We start from the raw sequence: 6,458 nt of genomic DNA on the forward strand, positions 1-6,458 counted from the left end.
TAATGGAGTTTGGCTTGGACAAATGTGCCACACTTACTATCAAACAAGGAAAAATAGTGAAAACTGAAGGAATCAAGATGCCCCACGAAAATAACATTAAGAGTCTGGATGAGGAAGATTACTACAAATACTTGGGTATCCTTCAAGCTGACAACATCAAGCACACTGAAGTCAAGAAAAAGATTAGAGGTGAATACATCAAGAGAGTGAAGAAGATCTTAAAGTCCAAACTCAATGGAGGAAATACCATAAAGGCAATCAACACCTGGGCAATTTCAGTCATTAGGTACACAGCTGGAATAGTGGACTGGACTCAAGCAGAACTAAAAGCAATGGATAGGAAGACCAGAAAAATAATGACAATGAATCATGCCCTTCATCCACGCAGTGACATTGATAGACTTTATCTACCAAGGCAAATAGGTGGGCGTGGAATGCTACAAGTACATCAGATGGTTGAAGAAGAAAAATGGCTTTGGAAGAATATCTGAAGAACAATGATGAAGATGCACTGAAATTAGTATATCAGGAAGGCTTACTGACTACTGGAGAGACCAAACTGGCCTACAAGAAAGACCAAATGAAGAACAGAATAGAGGCATGGGAAACAAAGCACTACATGGCCAATACATTAAAAAAATAGCTGGGAAAGCAGATAATAACAAGACCTGGCAATGGCTAAGAGCAGGAAAATTGAAGAAAGAGACCGAGGGACTAATTCTGGCTGCACAAGACCAAGCCTTAAGGACAAATGCATACAAAGTCAAAATTGAGAAGACAGCAACAGACAGTAAGTGCCGCCTATGCAAAGAAGCTGAAGAAACAGTGGACCACTTGGTAAGCTGTTGCAAGAAGATTGCACAGACTGATTACAAGCAGCGGCATGACAAAGTAGCAACAATGGTGCATTGGAAGATCTGCAAAAAATATCATTTGCCTGTAAGCAAAAACTGGTGGGATCATAAAATAGAGAAAGTCATAGAAAATGATAAAATTAAACTGCTCTGGGACTTCAGAATTCAAACAGACAAGCACCTGCAACATAACACCCCAGACTTAACAATTGTCGATAAGAAAGACAAAAAAGTCTGGATAGTGGATGTGGCAGTGCCTGGAGATAGCAGAATAGAAGAGAAAGAACTGGAGAAGATAACAAAATACAAAGACCTACAAATAGAAATAGAAAGACTGTGGCAAAAGCAAGCAAGGGTAGTACCAATAGTCATAGGCTCCTTGGGTGCAATCCCAAAACAACTGGAGCACCACTTGAACACCATTGGCATTGACAAATTCGCTATTAGTCAATTGCAAAAGGCGGCCTTACTAGGAACTGCTTCCATCCTGCGACGATATCTGTAATACCATCAAACATCCACATCTGCCTATCCCAGGTCCTGGGTAAGGACTCGATAGGTAGACAAAATGCCAAATCCAGTCTGAACATCTGGCTGACTGTGCGATGATCCATAATAATAATAATAATAATAATAGTAATAAAGTTGGAAGGGACCTTGGAGGTCATTGAGTCCAACCCCCTGCTCAGGCAGGAAATCCTACACCATTTCGGACAAATGGCTGTCCAGTCTCTTCTTAAAAACTTCAGTGTTGGAGCATTCACCGTTTCTGGAGACAGGTTGTTCCACTGGTTAATTGTCCTAACTGTCAGGAAGTTTCTCCTTAGTTCTAGGTTGCTTCTCTCCTTGATCAGTTTCCATCCGTTGCTTCTTGTCCTGCCTTCAAGCGCTTTGGAGAATAGCTTGACTCCCTCTTCTTTCTGGCAGCCCCTGAAATACTGGAACACTGCTATCATGTCCCCTCTCGTCCTTCTTTTCGTTAAACTAGACATACCCAATTCCAGCAGCCGTTCCTTATATGTTTTAGCCTCCAGTCCTCTGATCATCTTTGTTGCTCTTCTCTGTACTCTTTCTAGAGTCTCAACATCTTTTTTACATCGTGGTAACCAAAACTGAATGCAGTATTCCAAGTATCTCCTTCCTTTTGAAGTCAAAGCACTATAATGCCTCACCTTCTGTTTCATTACAGGTAGTCCTCAACTTACGACCACAATTGACCCCAAAATTTATGTTGCTAAGTGGGACATTTGTTAAGTGAGTTTTGCCCCATTTTACAATCTTTCTTGCCACTGTTGTTAAGTGAATCACTGCAGTTGTTAAGTTGGCAATACGGTGGTTCAAGTGAACCAGGTTTGTTTTGTCAGGAGGTCATAAAAAGGGGATCACATAACTCCGGGACACTGCAACCATCATAAAACAACTCCCAGAATTCCTGAGCCAGCATGGCTCAGCATGGAAACCTCTCCCTTTCCACTCAGCATGGCTGGCTCAGGAATTCTGGGAGTTGAAGTCCACGAGTCATAAAAGAGCCAAGGTGGCCTACCCCGGCCTATTCCAATGTTTCTCAACTATTTTTCACCCGTGGCCTCATCTAACCTTTTGTTTCTGCTGTGGATCCACTTTTTTACTTTGCAAAGCATTGCATACACGTAGTCCTCAATTTACAACAGTTCGCTTAGTTGACCATTCAAAATTAATGATGGCAGTGAAAAAAGCGACCTATGACTGGTTTCCACACTTACATCATCCCCATGGTGGCATGATCAAAATTCAGATGCTTGGCAATTGACTCATATTTATGATGGTTGCAGTGTCCTGGCGTCACCAGATCCCCTTTTGCAACTGTCTGACAAGCAAAGTCAGCGAGGAAGGCAGATTCACTTAACAACCATGTCACTAACTTAACAATTACAGTGTTGTTAAGCAGTTGGGGCAAGAAAGATTGTATAAAACGGGGCAAAACTGACTTAGCAGCTACCTTGCTTAGCAACAAAAAATTGTGGTTCAGTTGTGGTCATATGTCAAGGACTACCAGTATTTTGTTAATATTTTGTATACCTGCAATTGCAGAAGTGTATATATTTACCCAGTGCTGGCAGATGTTGCAACAAAGCAACAGATCAGTTTTGGTACACAGATGTGCATTTGCATATTTATTTAGGATGCAGTGTTACACCTTTACCTGAGAATAAATTCTACCGAGTAAGATTTGCTCCTAATGTCTGCGCAGGAATTTATTTCCTGTGCAATTCTATCTCAGTTCAAAGCATTCTTACTACAGGAATAAGGTCCTCTGCCCAAAATTAAGAAGATCTCTTTCTGGTAGGCACAATAAACGCGGTCACTTTAAAATCCACTTAGGCTGGATTTGTTTTCATCAGCATGTGCAATCCAGAACCTTTAAACTTTTGGCTTCAGAAACGCAAGCTGATGCAAGCCCAGGAGCTGATTTCTGAGGTTGTTTTGAGGCTTGAAGCCAATTATGCTTTTCCAGCCCCAAACAGGCTGCTCTCCAAATGAACAGCTGGCAGCTGCCAAGGGAAGAAGTTGTGTCAGTGGGAACTGTTGGACGTGACCTCATCCCTTGTCACCTCTGAGTCTTTTGACCCGCAGGGCAAATAGTGAAAGATAGAGGAACAGAAGTAACTTCACAGGATCCTGTGCCTTTCTCCTAACCGAGCTCCTGTTAGTAAAATTGGTTTCTGTGTATCTGTAGAGGGGCATATTTATAGCTCAGGGTTGAAATGAGGGGTCCTTGGTGCTCTGTGAATTTGGTTGTTTTCTTGCAGACATCTCATTACCAAACTAAGTAACATCATCGGTGCTATGAGGGGTTTCTTTCTTTCTTTGCTATATTCAAAATTACAACAATCTTGAAAAAATGTGACTTATGACTGTAACAAATTCGCCCAGACCTTATTTTAATGGCCATCTGTATTGTTTTACTAAACAGGGCTGATTTTCCTCAATGCTACAGGGCCAGGAGGAGTTGTGGTATAAAATTAATTTAATTTACTCTCCCCAGAAGATGGAGGGTGGCAGCAGGGAGTGCCAACCCCACATCCAAGCAGGGGGTGCAGGGGTAGATCCCAAGGCCTTCTGAGAGAGGATTTTTACAATCTCCAGTCTTTACCCAACTGGCAAACTATGCTGCTACAATTGTTATTTGCTGTAATGCACCCAATTAATACTGTTCTTATGCGTCCATTCTCCGTTTCCTGCTTTATAACTGTTTCTGCCTTCCTGACAGAACAAAAAGATCCTGATGGGGAAGAAATAAAGAACTACTCTGAACATAGGCAGTTTTACATCTTATTTAAATTGTAGTTGTTGCAATGATAAAAATAAAACGGACTTTGCTTCTGCTCTGATGTTGCTTCTGCTCTGATGTTAACCTAATGTACCATGGAATGATCACCTTTCTGGTTGTTGAGGAAAAATAATCTTTTTCCAAAATGAATAATATGACAAAATGAAGATATCTCACCACATGTGGGCCTACTCACCTGACAAAAATGTTTGTAAAAATTTAAAAAAGCTACAATTTTGAGTAGGATAACCAGAGAGAGGCGTTCATTCCATGTCAGCTGTTGATGCCTGTGTAGATTCTCCAGGTAACTATTAGGAAAATCATAGTTCCTAAGGCCCTTACTGTTCTTTTATATCTGGTGTAAGGCCAAGATAATAGTTATTCGCTTGGTAGAATGTACTGTTTGCCCCCAGATACGATCAGCTTATGTATTTATATATCTAGGTAGCACTTCTTGAATTTATCCCTAATTAGGCAAGTAAGAAATTCACAACAGAAGTTTTACTTCTTGAAAGATTTAGGAGTTCAATTCTTTTCTTCTAACTTGGTTCTCAATTAATTTAGGTTTTGGGTTTTATACAACTTCCAGTGCAGACAGATAATCCAGCCACGTGGATTTATCCCTGTTGGGAGAACATACCAACCATCTAGTTCTGCATAATTTATGAATTATAACTATTTCTGTTGCTATTTCATCTAAAAAGAGAGGAGCTGGAATCTCAATCTTCAGGCTGTAGGGTTAGGGTTAGAGTTTAGGTCACGGGCCTGCAACCTTGACAACTTTAAGACTTGTGGACTTCAGCTCCCAGAATTCCTCAGCCAGCAGAAGGAGCTGAAATCCACAAGACTTAAAGTTGTCAAGGTTGCAGACCCCTGGTTTAGGTGAATAGAGAAAACAGTGTTTGAAAGAGAGCAAAATCAATTCAGCTTTGCTGAAGAAGTTATATTGCTAGAAAATACTATATCCTCTGCCCCTCTATGATACAAAGTCAGAAGTTACACGGTTGTGGACCTATTTGGAGCAAGCTATATGAATGGAAGACATAGAGATACAACTCTGGATAACGATTCGGTCAATGGAAGAAGAAAGCTTCTCCATCCCATTCTGTGCTCTCATATTCAAGTAGCGGATTCTAGTCCGTGTTGTATTTGATTGTTCCTTTACTGTAGATGGCTGATCCTAAAAGACAAAAACTCTCATCACTTTGATAGAATCATTATACATTCTGGGGCTGGTTGTTTAACCCATTGTCATTACTTTGTTCCTCTTTATGTTTAATTTTAAGCCCCACTTTTTCACTATGCTCTTTGATGTTTATTTATTTATTTATTTATTTATTTGTGAGACTTATATACTGCTTTAAGTGCAAGCACTCTCTAAGCGGTGTACACCAGTAAGCAATGTATATATATATTTACATTGCCCCCAACAATCTGGGTCCTCATTTTACCTACCCCGGAAGGATGGAAGGCTGAGTCAACCTTGAGCCGGTGAGATTTGAACCGCTGACCTGCTGAACACAGTCAGCTAAAGTGGCCTGCAGTACTGCAGATCCTTTCATTTGGAGCCATGAAGGCAGCGTCAACAGGTTACTGATGTTTATTCCTCTGGTTTTAACAGACTCATCTTCCAATTCAAATTCCTTTGATATAAATATACAGAATATAACTTGAACAAATAAGGAAAGAGAATACCAGAGTCCCCTTATAAGGGAGATAGGTAGGTAGGTAGGTAGGTAGATAGATAGATCTGTCCACCTGGAGCCAGTTTATTTCAACATGTTCTGTACGTAGCATGGCTTCCTGACGTGTATTTAAGTTTTTCATGAGGACAATGAGATTACAGGGAGTCCTTAATGTACAATAGTTCATTTAGTGACCTTTCAAAGTTACAACAGCTCTGAAATGTGACTTGTAACCCTTTTTCAGTTATGATCTTTGCAGCAACCCCATGATCATGTGATCAAAGTTCAGATGCTTGGCAACTGGTTCGTGCTTATGCCCATTGCTGTGTCCCAAAGTCAGGTGATGTTTTCCAACCTTCTGACAAGCAAAGTCAATGGGTGGGCCAGATTCATTTAGCTGGGCTACTAACTTATCAACTGCAGTGATTCACTTAACCCCTGTGACAAGAAAGGTTGGTAGAACAGGGCAAAGCTCACTTAAGAAATGTCTCAACAATTGAAATTTTGGCTTCGATTGCGATCCTAAGTCGACAACTACTGTATTCTAGAATTCCCATTTTTTTTTTCCTGAGCATTTCTCACACGGGAGGTTTTTTCCTCCTCCGTGGG

The sequence above is a fragment of the Crotalus tigris genome, unplaced genomic scaffold, assembly GCF_016545835.1.
Source record: "Crotalus tigris isolate CLP2741 ecotype Arizona unplaced genomic scaffold, ASM1654583v1 scf7180000019218.882973, whole genome shotgun sequence".
Lineage (NCBI taxonomy): Eukaryota > Metazoa > Chordata > Lepidosauria > Squamata > Viperidae > Crotalus > Crotalus tigris.